A 14,211-nucleotide genomic window follows, 5' to 3' on the forward strand; every position below is an offset into this window, starting at 1 on the left:
GACGGAGAGGTATCTCTGGGCCCACTCGTAGGACATCATCATAATGTGCACAATGTGATCAAGGAGTTGATCACGGGATGATGTGTTACGGAACGAGTAAAGAGACTTGCCGGTAACGAGATTGAACAAGGTATCGGGATACCGACGATCGAATATCGGGCAAGTAAAATACCGCTAGACAAAGGGAATTGTATACGGGATTGATCGAATCCTCGACATCGTGGTTCATCCGATGAGATCATCGTGGAACATGTGGGAACCAACATGGGTATCCAGATCCCGCTGTTGGTTATTGACCGGAGAACGTCTCGGTCATGTCTGCATGGTTCCCGAACCCGTAGGGTCTACACACTTAAGGTTCGATGACGCTAGGGTTATAAAGGAAGTTTGTATGTGGTTACCGAATGTTGTTCGGAGTCCCGGATGAGATCCAGGACGTCACGAGGAGTTCCGGAATGGTCCGGAGGTAAAGATTTATATATGGGAAGTCCTGTTTTGGTCACCGGAAAAGTTTCGGGTTTTACCGGTAGTGTACCGGGACCACCGGAGGGGTTCGGGGGTTCACCAAGTGGGGCCACCAGCCCCGGAGGGCTGCATGGGCCAAGTGTGGGAGGGGACCAGCCCCAGGTGGGCTGGTGCGCCCCCCCCCACCAAGGCCCAAGGCGCCTCCAAGAGGGAAGGGGGGCAAACCCTAGGGCAGATGGGCCCTAAGGCCCACCCCAGGTGCGCCTCCCCCTCTCCCCCTTGTGGCCGCCACCCAGATGGGATCTGGGGGCTGCCGCCACCCCTAGGTAGGGAACCCTAGGTGGGGGCGCAGCCCCTCCCCTCCCCTATATATACTTGAGGTTTGGGCTGCCCAAGATACACGAGATCCTCTCCCTCTTGGCGCAGCCCTACCTCTCTTCCTCCTCGTCTCTCGTAGTGCTTGGCGAAGCCCTGCTGGAGTCCCGCGCTCCACCACCACCACCACGCCGTTGTGCTGCTGCTGGATGGAGTCTTCCTCAACCTCTCCTTCTCCCCTTGCTGGATCAAGGCGTAGGAGACGTCACCGGGCTGTACGTGTGTTGAACACGGAGGTGCCGTCCGTTTGGCACTAGGATCATCGGTGATTTGGATCACGACGAGTACGACTCCATCAACCCTGTTCTCTTGAACGCTTCCGCGTAGCGATCTACAAGGGTATGTAGATGCACTCTCCTTCCCTCGTTGCTGGTTTCTCCATAGATAGATCTTGGTGACACGTAGGAAAATTTTGAATTTCTGCTATGTTACCCAACAGTGGCATCATGAGCTAGGTCTATTGCGTAGATTCTATGCACGAGTAGAACTCAAAGTAGTTGTGGGCGTTGATTTTGTTCAATATGCTTACCGTTACTAGTCCAATCTTGTTTCGAAGGTATTGTGGGATGAAGCGGCCCGGACCGACCATACACGTACTCTTACGTGAGACTGGTTCCACCGACTGACATGCACTAGTTGCATAAGGTGGCTAGCGGGTGTCTGTCTCTCCCACTTTAGTCGGAACCGATTCGATGAAAAGGGTCCTTATGAAGGGTAAATAGCAATTGTCATATCACGTTGTGGTTTTGCGTAGGTAAGAAACGTTCTTGCTAGAAACCCATAGCAGCCACGTAAAACATGCAAACAACAATTAGAGGACGTCTAACTTGTTTTTGCAGGGTATGCTATGTGATGTGATATGGCCAAGAAGAATGTGATGAATGATATGTGATGTATGAGATTGATCATGTTCTTGTAATAGGAATCACGACTTGCATGTCGATGAGTATGACAACCGGCAGGAGCCATATGAGTTATCTTTATTTATTGTATGACTTGCGTGTCATTGAACAACGCCATGTAATTACTTTACTTTATTGCTAACTGGTAGCCATAGTAGTAGAAGTAATAAGTTGGCGAGACAACTTCATGGAGACACGATGATGGAGATCATGATGATGGAGATCATGGTGTCATGCCGGTGACAAGATGATCATGGAGCCCCAAGATGGAGATCAAAGGAGCTATATGATATTGGCCATATCATGTCACTATTATTTGATTGCATGTGATGTTTATCATGTTTTTGCATCTTGTTTACTTAGAACGACAGTAGTAAATAAGATGATCCCTCGTAATAATTTCAAGAAAGTGTTCCCCCTAACTGTGCACCATTGTGACAGTTCGTTGTTTCGAAGCACCACGTGATGATCGGGTGTGATAGATTCGAACGTTCACATACAACGGGTGTAAGACAGATTTACAGATGCAAACACTTAGGTTGACTTGACGAGCTAGCATGTACAGACATGGCCTCGGAACACAGAAGACCGAAAGGTCGAACATGAGTCGTATAAAAGATACGATCAACATGAAGATGTTCACCGATGTTGACTAGTCCGTCTCACGTGATGATCGGACACGGCCTAGTTGACTCCGATCATGTAATCACCTAGATGACTAGAGGGATGTCTATCTGAGTGGGAGTTCATAAGATGAACTTAATTATCCTGAACATAGTCAAAAAGATCTTTGCAAATTATGTCGTAAGCTCGCGCTTTAGTTCCACTATTTAGATATATTCCTAGAGAAAATATAGTTGAAAGTTGACAGTAGCAATTATGCGGACAGTAGAAAGCTTATGTCCTTAATGCACCACTTAGTGTGCTGAACCCCGAACTTCGTTTGTGGATGTTACGAACATCGGACATACATGTTTAGATAACTACGTGATAGTTCAGTTAAACGGTTTAGAGTTGAGGCACCAAAGACGTTTTTGAAACATCACGGAACATATGAGATGTTTCGAGGGCTGAAATTGGGAATTCAGGCTCGTGCCCACGTCAGGAAGTATGAGACCTCCGACGATTTTCTTAGCCTGCAAACTAAGGGAGAAAAGCTCAATTGTTGAGCTTGTGCTCAGATTGTCTGAGTGCCACAATCACTCGAATCGAGTGGGAGTTGATCTTCCAGAGATAGTGATGTTTCTCCAAAGTCATTGCCACCAAGCTGCTAGAGCTTCGTGATGAACTATAACATATCAGGGATAGATATGATGATCCTTGAAATATTCGCGATGTTTGACACCGCGAAAGTAGAAATCAAGAAGGAGCATCAATTGTTGATGGTTAGTGAAACCACTAGTCTCAAGAAGGGCAAGGGCAAGAAGGGATACTTCATGAAACGGCAAATTAGCTGCTGCTCTAGTGGAGAAACCCAAGGTTGAACCCAAACCCGAGACTAAGTGCTTCTGTAATAAGGGAAACAGCCACTGGAGCAGAATTACCCTAGATACTTGGTAGATGAGAAGGCTGTCGATAGAAGTATATTGGATATACATTATGTTAATGTGTACTTTACTAGTACTCCTAGTAGCACCAGGGTATTAAATACCGGTTCGGTTGCTAAGTGTTAGTAACTCGAAATAAAAAGCTACGGAATAAACGGAGACTAGCTAAAGGTGAGATGACGATATGTGTTGGAAGTATTTCCGAGGTTCATCAAATATCGTACGCTCCCTCTACCATCAAGATTGGTGTTTGCGTTGAGCATAGACATGATTGGATTATGTCTATCGCAATATGGTTATTCATTTAAGGAGAATAATGGTTACTCTGTTTATTTGAATAATACCTTCAATGGTCTTGCACCTAAAATGAATGGTTTATTGAATCTCGATCGTAGTGATACACATGTTCATGCCAAAAGATATAAGATAGTAATGATAGTACCACCTACTTGTGGCACTGCCACGTAAGTCATATCGGTATAAAACGCATGAAGAAGCTCCATGTTGATGGATGTTTGGACTCACTCGTTTTAAAAGGTTTGAGACATGCGAACCATGTCTATTGGTGTATATGCATGAAGAAACTCCATGCAAATGGAACGTTTGGACTCACTTGATTTTGAATCACTTGAAACATGCAAATCATACCACATGGGCAAGATGACTGAAAGCCTCGTTTTCAGTAAAATGGAACTAGAAAGCAACTTGTTGGAAGTAATACATTTTGATGTGTGCAGTCCAATGAGTGCTGAGGCATGTAGAGGATATCGTTATGTTCTTACTTCACAAATGATTTGAGTAGATGTTGAGTACATTTACTTGATGAATCACGAGTCTGAATTATTGAAAGGTTCAAGTAATTTCAGGGTGAAGTTGAAAGATCGTCGTGACAAGAGGATAAAATATCTATGATATGATCATAGAGATGAATATCTGAATTACGAGTTTGGCACAGAATTAAGACATTGTGGAAATTGTTTCACAACTAATACAGCCTGGAACACCATAGTGTGATGGTGTGTCCGAACATCATAACTGCACCCTATTGGATATGATGCATACCATGATGTCTCTTATCGAATTACCATGATAGTTTATGGGTTAGGCATTAGAGACAACCACATTCACTTTAAATAGGGCACCACGTAATTCCGATGAGATGACACCGTATGAACTATGGTTTAGAGAAACCTAAGCTGTCATTTCTTAAAAGTTTGGGGCTGCGACGCTTATGTGAAAAAGTTTCAGGCTGATAAGCTCGAACCCAAAGCGGATAAATGCATCTTCATAGGACACCCAAAACAGTTGGGTATACCTCCTGTCTCAGATCCGAAAGCAATAAGGGATTGTTTCTAGAATCGGGTCCTTTCTTGAGGAAAAGTTTCTCTCGAAAGAATTGAGTGGGAGGATGGTGGAGACTTGATGAGGTTGTTGAACCGTCTCTTCAACTAGTGTGTGGCAGGGCACAGGAAGTTGTTCCTGTGGCACCTACACCAATTGAAGTGGAAGCTTATGATAGTGATCATGAAACTTCAGATCAAGTCACTACCAAACCTCGTGGGATGACAAGGATGTGTACTACTTCAGAGTGGTACGTAATCCTGTCTTGGAAGTCATGTTGCTAGACAACAATGAACCTACGAGCTATGGAGAAGCGATGGTGGGCCCGGATTCCGATAAATGGCTCGAGGCCATAAAATCCGAGAGAGGATCCATGTATGAAAACAAAGTGTAGACTTTGGCAGAACGGCTCGATGGTCGTAAGGCTGTTAAGTACAGATGGATTTTAAAAGGAAGACGGACAATGATGGTAAGTATCACCATCAAGAAAGCCCGACTTCTTGTTAAGATGTTTTCCGATAAGTTCAGGGAGTTGACTACGATGAGACTTTCTCACTCGTAGCGATGCTAAGAGTCTGTTGGAATTATATTAGCGATTACTGCATTGTTTATGAAATCTTGCAGATAGGATGTCAAAAACATTGTTTTCTCAACGATTTTCTTGAGGAAAGGTTGTATGTGATACAACCGGAAGGTTTTGTCAATCCTAAAAGATGCTAATAAGTATGCAAAGCTCCAGCAATCCTTCTAAGGACTGGAGTAAGCATCTCGGAGTTGGAATGTACGCTTTGATGAGATGATCAAAGATTTTGGGTTTATACAAAGTTTATGAGAAACTTGTATTTCCAAAGAAGTGAGTGGGAGCACTATAGAATTTCTGATGAGTATATGTTGTTGACATATTGTGGATCAGAAATGATGTAGAATTTCTGGAAAGCATATAGGGTTATTTGAAAAGTGTTTTTCAATAGAAAACCTGGATTAGGCTACTTGAACATTGAGCATCAAGATCTATGAGGATATATCAAAAACGCTAAATGGTACTTTCAAATGAGCACATACCTTGACATGATCTTGAAGGTGTTCAAGATGGATCAGTCAAGGAAGGAGTTCTTTCCTGAGTTGTAAGGTATGAAGTTAAGACTTAAAGCTCGACCACGGCAGAAGAAAGAGAAAGGACGAATGTCGTCCCCTATGCTTTTGTCATAGGCTCTATACGATATGCCATGCTGAGTACCGCACCTGGTGTGTGCCTTGCCATATGTCTGGCAAGAGGGAGGGTACAGAGGTGATCCAGGAGTGGATCACTAGATAGCGGTCAAAATTATCCTTGGAGTAATAAGGACATGTTTCTCAATTATGGAGGTGATAAATGTTGGGGAACGTTGCAGAAAATTAAAAATTTTCCTACGGTTTCACCAAGATCCATCTATGAGTTCATCTAAGCAACGAGTCAAGGGAGAGAGTTTGCATCTACATACCACTTGTAGATCGCGTGCGGAAGCTTGCAAGGTGATGATGTAGTCGTACTCGACGTGATCCAAATCACCGATGACCAGCGTCGAACGGACGGCACCTCCGCGTTCAACACACGTACGGGACGGGAGACGTCTCCTCCTTCTTGATCCAGCAAGGGGGAAGGAGAGGTTGATGAAGATCCAGCAGCACGACGGTGTGGTGGTGGATGCAGGGCGTCACAGCAGCAGGGCTTCGCCGAGACTACGAGGGAGAGACGTAACGGGGGGGAGATGGAGGCGCCAGGGGCTGGTGTATGAAGTCCCTCCTCTCCCCCACTATATATAGGGGTGCCAGGGGGGCGCCGGCCCTAGTAGATGAGATCTACTAGGGGGGCGGCGGCCTAGGGGAGGTTTCCCTCCCCCCCAAGGCACCTAGGGGTGCCTTCCACCACTAGGACTCCTCCTAGGGGGAAACCCTAGGCGCATGGGCCTATAGGGGCTGGTGCCCTTGGCCCATGAAGGCCAAGGCGCACCCCCTACAGCCCATGTGGCCCCGCTGGACAGGTGGCCCCACCCGGTGGACCCCCGGGACCCTTCCGGTGGTCCCGGTACAATACCGATAACCCCGAAACTTGTCCCGATGCCCGAAATAGCACTTCCTATATATAATTCTTTACCTCCGGACCATTCCGGAACTCCTTGTGACGTCCGGGATCTCATCCGGGACTCCGAACAACATTCAGGTTTCTACATATACATATCTTCATAACCCTAGCGTCACCGAACCTTAAGTGTGTAGACCCTACGGGTTCGGGAGACATGCAGACATGACCGAGACGCTCTCAGTCAATAACCATCAGCGGGATCTGGATAACCATGATGGCTCCCACATGCTCCTCGATGTTGTCATCGGATGAACCACGATGTCGACGATTCGATCAAACCCTGTATGCAATTCCCTTTGTCAATCGGTACGTTACTTGCCCGAGACTCGATCGTCGGTATCCCAATACCTTGTTCAGTCTCGTTACTGGCAAGTCACTTTACTCGTACCGTAATGCATGATCCCGTGTCCAACACCTTGGTCACATTGAGCTCAATACGATGATGCATTACCGAGTGGGCCCAGAGATACCTCTCCGTCATACGGAGTGACAAATCCCAGTCTCGATCCGTGTCAACCCAACAGCTACTTTCGGAGATACCTGTAATGCACCTTTATAGTCACCCAGTTACGTTGTGACGTTTGATACACCCAAGGCACTCCTACGGTATCCGGGAGTTACACGATCTCATGGTCTAAGGAAGAGATATTCGACATTGGCAAAGCTCTAGCAAAACGAACTACACGATCTTTTATGCTATGCTTAGGATTGGGTCTTGTCCATCACATCATTCTCCTAATGATGTGATCCCGTTATCAACGACATCCAATGTCCATAGTCAGGAAACCATGACTATCTGTTGATCACAACGAGCTGGTCAACTAGAGGCTTACCAGGGACATATTGTGGTCTAAGTATTCACACGTGTATTACGATTTCCGGATAATACAGTTATAGCATGAATAAAAGACAATTATCATGAACAATGAAATATAATAATACTTTTATTATTGCCTCTAGGGCATATTTCCAACAGTCTCCCACTTGCACTAGAGTCACCGATCTAGTTACATTGTGATGAATCGAACACCCATAGAGTTCTGGTGTTGATCATGTTTTGCACGCGAGAGAGGTTTAGTCAGCGGATCTGCGACATTCAGATCCGTGTGCACTTTGCAAATCTCTATGTCTCCATCTTGAACATTTTCACGGATGGAGTTGAAACGACGCTTGATGTGCCTGGTCTTCTTGTGAAACCTGGGCTCCTTGGCGAGGGCAATAGCTCCAGTGTTGTCACAGAAGAGTTTGATCGGCCCCGACGCATTGGGTATGACTCCTAGGTCGGTGATGAACTCCTTCACCCAAATCGCTTCATGTGCTGCCTCCGAGGCTGCCATGTACTCCGCTTCACACGTAGATCCCGCCACGACGCTCTGCTTGCAGCTGCACCAGCTTACTGCTCCACCATTCAACATATACACGTATCCGGTTTGTGACTTAGAGTCATCCAGATCTGAGTTGAAGCTAGCGTCGACGTAACCCTTTACGACGAGCTCTTCGTCTCCTCCATAAACGAGAAACATGTCCTTCGTCCTTTTCAGGTACTTCAGGATATTCTTGACCGCTGTCCAGTGTTCCTTGCCGGGATTACTTTGGTATCTTGCTACCAAACTTACGGCAAGGTTTACATCGGGTCTGGTACACAGCATGGCATACATAATAGATCCTATGGCTGAAGCATAGGGGATGACGCTCATCTCTTCTTTATCTTTTGCCGTGGTCGGTGACTGAGCTGAGCTCAGTCTCACACCTTGTAACATAGGCAAGAACCCCTTCTTGGACTGATCCATTCTGAATCTCTTCAAAATCTTATCAAGGTATGTGCTTTGTGAAAGACCTATGAGGCGTCTCGATCTATCTCTATAGATCTTGATGCCTAATATATAAGCAGCTTCTCCAAGGTCCTTCATTGAAAAACACTTATTCAAGTAGGCCTTAATGCTGTCCAGAAATTCTATATTATTTCCCATCAGGAGTATGTCATCTACATATAATATGAGAAATGCTACAGAGCTCCCACTCACTTTCTTGTAAACGCAGGCTTCTCCATAAGTCTGCATAAACCCAAACGCTTTGATCATCTCATCAAAGCGAATGTTCCAACTCCGAGATGCTTGCACCAGTCCATAAATGGATCGCTGGAGCTTGCATACTTTGTTAGCGTTCCGAGGATCGACAAAACCTTCCGGCTGTATCATATACAGTTCTTCCTTAAGATGCCCGTTAAGGAATGTTGTTTTGACGTCCATCTGCCATATCTCATAATCATAGTATGCGGCAATTGCTAACATGATTCGGACGGACTTTAGCTTCGCTACGGGAGAGAATGTCTCGTCGTAGTCAATCCCTTGAACCTGTCGATAACCCTTAGCGACAAGTCGAGCTTTATAGATGGTAATATTACCATCCGCGTCCGTCTTCTTCTTAAAAATCCATTTGTTTTCTATCGCTCGCCGATCATCGGGCAAGTCTGTCAATGTCCATACTTTGTTTTCATACATGGATTCTATCTCGGATTTCATGGCTTCAAGCCATTTGTTGGAATCCGGGCCCGCCATTGCTTCTTCATAGTTCGAAGGTTCATTGTTGTCTAACAACATAATTTCCAGGACAGGGTTGCCGTACCACTCTGGTGCGGAACGTGTCCTTGTGGACCTACGAAGTTCAGCAGTAACTTGATCCGAAGTACCTTGATCATTTCATTGTTTTCCTCTTCAGTTGGTGTGGGCATCACAGGAACGGTTTCCTGTGCTGCGCCACTTTCCCGCTCAAGAGGTAGTACTTCATCGAGTTCTACTTTCCTCCCACTTACTTCTTTCGAGAGAAACTCTTTTTCCAGAAAGCATCCGTTCTTGGCAACAAAGATCTTGCCTTTGGATCTTAAGTAGAAGGTATACCCTACAGTTTCCTTAGGGTATCCTATGAATACGCATTTTTTTGACTTGGGTTCGAGCTTTTCAGGTTGAAGTTTCTTGACATAAGCATCGCATCCCCAAACTTTCAGAAACGACAGCTTAGGTTTCTTTCCAAACCATAATTCATACGGTGTCGTCTCAACGGATTTAGACGGTGCCCTATTTAAAGTGAATGTAGCTGTCTCTAGAGCGTATCCCCAAAATGATAGCGGTAAATCGGTAAGGGACATCATAGACCGCACCATATCCAATAGGGTGCGATTACGACGTTCGGACACACCGTTTCGCTGAGGTGTTCCAGGCGGCGTGAGCTGTGAAACGATTCCACATTTCCTTAAGTGTGTACCAAATTCGTGACTTAAGTATTCTCCTCCACGATTTGATTGTAAGAATTTTATCTTTCGGTCACGTTGATTCTCTACCTCATTCTGAAATTCCTTGAACTTTTCAAAGGTCTCAGACTTGTGTTTCATTAAGTAGACATACCCATATCTACTCAAGTCATCTGTGAGAGTGAGAACATAACGATATCCTCCGCGAGCCTCAACGCTCATTGGACCGCACACATCGGTATGTATGATTTCCAACAAGTTGGTTGCTCGCTCCATTGTTCCGGAGAACGGAGTCTTGGTCATTTTGCCCAAAAGGCATGGTTCGCACGTGTCAAACGATTCATAATCAAGAGACTCTAAAAGTCCATCGGCATGGAGCTTCTTCATGCGCTTGACACCAATGTGACCAAGGCGGCAGTGCCACAAGTATGTGGGACTATCGTTATCAACTTTAAATCTTTTGGCATCTACACTGTGAACATGTGTAATATTACGCTCGAGATTCATTAAGAATAAACCATTGACCATCGGAGCATGACCATAAAACATATCTCTCATATAAATCGAACAACCATTATTCTCAGACTTAAATGAGTAGCCATCTCGTATTAAACGAGATCCAGATACAATGTTCATGCTCAAACTTGGCACTAAATAACAATTATTAAGGTTCAAAACTAATCTCGTAGGTAAATGTAGAGGCAGCGTGCCGACGGCGATCACATCGACTCTGGAACCATTCCCGACGCGCATCGTCACCTCGTCCTTCGCCAGTCTCCGTTTATTCCGCAGCTCCTACTGTGAGTTACAAATATGAGCAACGGCACCGGTATCAAATACCCAGGAGTTACTACGAGTACTGGTAAGGTACACATCAATCACATGTATATCAAATATACCTTTGGTGTTGCCGGCCTTCTTATCCGCTAAGTATTTGGGGCAGTTCCGCTTCCAGTGACCCTTCCCCTTGCAATAAAAGCACTCAGTCTCAGGCTTAGGTCCATTCTTTGACTTCTTCCCGGTAACTGGCTTACCAGGCGCGGCAACATCTTTGCCGTCCTTCTTGAAGTTCTTCTTACCCTTGCCCTTCTTGAACTTAGTGGTCTTATTGACCATCAACACTTGATGTTCTTTCTTGATTTCAGCCTCTGCTGACTTCAGCATCGAGAACACTTCAGGAATGGTCTTTTCCATCCCCTGCATGTTGTAGTTCATCACAAAGCTCTTGTAGCTTGGTGGGAGCGACTGGAGGATTCTGTCAATGACCGCCTCATCTGGGAGGTTAATGTTCAACTGGGTCATACGGTTGTGCAACCCAGACATCTTCAGGATGTGCTCACTGATAGAACTGTTTTCCTCCATCTTACAACTGTAGAACTTGTCGGAGACATCATATCTCTCGACCCGGGCATGAGCTTGGAAAACTAGTTTCAGCTCTTCGAACATCTCATATGCTCCGTGATGCTCAAAACGCTTTTGGAGCCCCGGTTCTAAGCTGTAAAGCATGCCGCACTGAACGAGGGAGTAATCATCAGCGCGAGACTGCCAAGCATTCATAATGTCTTGGTTCTCTGGGACGGGAGCGTCACCTAGCGGTCCTTCTAGGACATATTGTTTCCTGGCAGCTATGAGGATGATCCTCAGGTTTCGGACCCAGTCCGTATAGTTGCTGCCATCATCTTTCAGCTTGGTTTTCTCTAGGAACGCGTTGAAGTTCATGTTGACATTAGCGTTGGCCATTGATCTACAAGACATATTTGCAAAGGTTTTAGACTAAGCTCATGATAATAAAGTTCCAATCAAATTATGAACTCCCACTTAGATTAGACATCCCTCTAGTCATCTAAGTGTTTACACGATCCGAGTTGACTAGCCCGTGTCCGATCATCACGTGAGACGGACTAGTCATCGTCGGTGAACATTCACATGTTGATCGTATCTTCCATACGACTCGTGTTCGACCTTTCGGTCTCGTGTTCCGAGGCCATGTCTGCACATGCTAGGCTCGTCAAGTTAACCCTAAGTGTTTTCGCTGTGTAAAACTGTCTTACACCCGTTGTATGTGAACGTAAGAATCCATCACACCCGATCATCACGTGGTGCTTAGAAGCGACGAACTGTAGCAACGGTGCACAGTTAGGGGAGAACACTTCTTGAAATTTTATAAGGGATCATCTTATTTACTTCTGTCGTCCTAAGTAAACAAGATGCATAATACATAATAAACATCACATGCAATTATATAGTTGTGACATGATATGGCCAATATCATATAGCTCCATTGATCTTCATCTTCGGGGCTCCATGATCATCTTGTCACCGGCTTGACACCATGATCTCCATCATCATGATCTCCATCATCGTGTCTTCATGAAGTTGTCACACCAACGACTACTTCTACTTCTATGACTAACGTTTAGCAATAAAGTAAAGTAGTTTACATGACGTTATTCAATGACACGCAGGTCATACAAAAAATAAAGACAACTCCTATGGCTCCTGCCGGTTGTCATACTCATCGACATGCAAGTCGTGAATCCTATTACAAAGAACATGATCTCATACATCACAATTCATCATTCATCACAACTTCTGGCCATATCACATCACATGATCAATCGCTGCAAAAACAAGTTAGACGTCCTCTAATTGTTGTTGCATCTTTTACGTGGCTGCAATTGGGTTCTAGCAAGAACGTTTTCTTACCTACGAATCACCACAACGTGATTTTGTCAACTTCTATTTACCCTTCATAAGGGCCCTGTTCATCGATTCCGCTCCAACTAAGGTTGGAGAGACAGACACCCGCCAGCCACCTTATGCAACTAGTGCATGTCAGTCGGTGGAACCGGTCTCACGTAAGCGTACGTGTAAGGTTGGTCCGGGCCGCTTCATCCCACAATACCGTTGAGCAAGAAAAGACTAGTAGAGGCAAGTAAGATGACAAAATCCACGCCCACAACAAAATTGTGTTCTACTCGTGCAAAGAGAACTACGCATAGACCTAGCTCATGATGCCACTGTTGGGGAACGTTGCAGAAAATTAAAATTTTTCCTACGGTTTCACCAAGATCCATCTATGAGTTCATCTAAGCAACGAGTCAAGGGAGAGAGTTTGCATCTACATACCACTTGTAGATCGCGTGCGGAAGCTTGCAAGGTGATGATGTAGTCGTACTCGACGTGATCCAAATCACCGATGACCAGCGCCGAACGGACGGCACCTCCGCGTTCAACACACGTACGGGACGGGAGACGTCTCCTCCTTGATCCAGCAAGGGGGAAGGAGAGGTTGATGAAGATCCAGCAGCACGACGGCGTGGTGGTGGATGCAGGGCGTCACAGCAGCAGGGCTTCGCCGAGACTACGAGGGAGAGACGTAACGGGGGGGAGATGGAGGCGCCAGGGGCTGGTGTATGAAGTCCCTCCTCTCCCCCACTATATATAGGGGTGCCAGGGGGGCGCCGGCCCTAGTAGATGAGATCTACTAGGGGGGCGGCGGCCTAGGGGAGGTTTCCCTCCCCCCCAAGGCACCTAGGGGTGCCTTCCACCACTAGGACTCCTCCTAGGGGGAAACCCTAGGCGCATGGGCCTATAGGGGCTGGTGCCCTTGGCCCATGAAGGCCAAGGCGCACCCCCTACATCCCATGTGCCCCCCCTGGACAGGTGGCCCCACCCGGTGGACCCCCGGGACCCTTCCGGTGGTCCCGGTACAATACCGATAACCCCGAAACTTGTCCCGATGCCCGAAATAGCACTTCCTATATATAATTCTTTACCTCCGGACCATTCCGGAACTCCTTGTGACGTCCGGGATCTCATCCGGGACTCCGAACAACATTCGGGTTTCTGCATATACATATCTTCATAACCCTAGCGTCACCGAACCTTAAGTGTGTAGACCCTACGGGTTCGGGAGACATGCAGACATGACCGAGACGCTCTTAGTCAATAACCATCAGCGGGATCTGGATACCCATGATGGCTCCCACATGCTCCTCGATGTTGTCATCGGATGAACCACGATGTCGAGGATTCGATCAAACCCTGTATGCAATTCCCTTTGTCAATCGGTACGTTACTTGCCCGAGACTCGATCGTCGGTATCCCAATACCTTGTTCAGTCTTGTTACTGGCAAGTCACTTTACTCGTACCGTAATGCATGATCCCGTGTCCAACACCTTGGTCACATTGAGCTCAATACGATGATG

The sequence above is a fragment of the Triticum dicoccoides genome, chromosome 2A (assembly GCF_002162155.2).
Source record: "Triticum dicoccoides isolate Atlit2015 ecotype Zavitan chromosome 2A, WEW_v2.0, whole genome shotgun sequence".
Lineage (NCBI taxonomy): Eukaryota > Viridiplantae > Streptophyta > Magnoliopsida > Poales > Poaceae > Triticum > Triticum dicoccoides.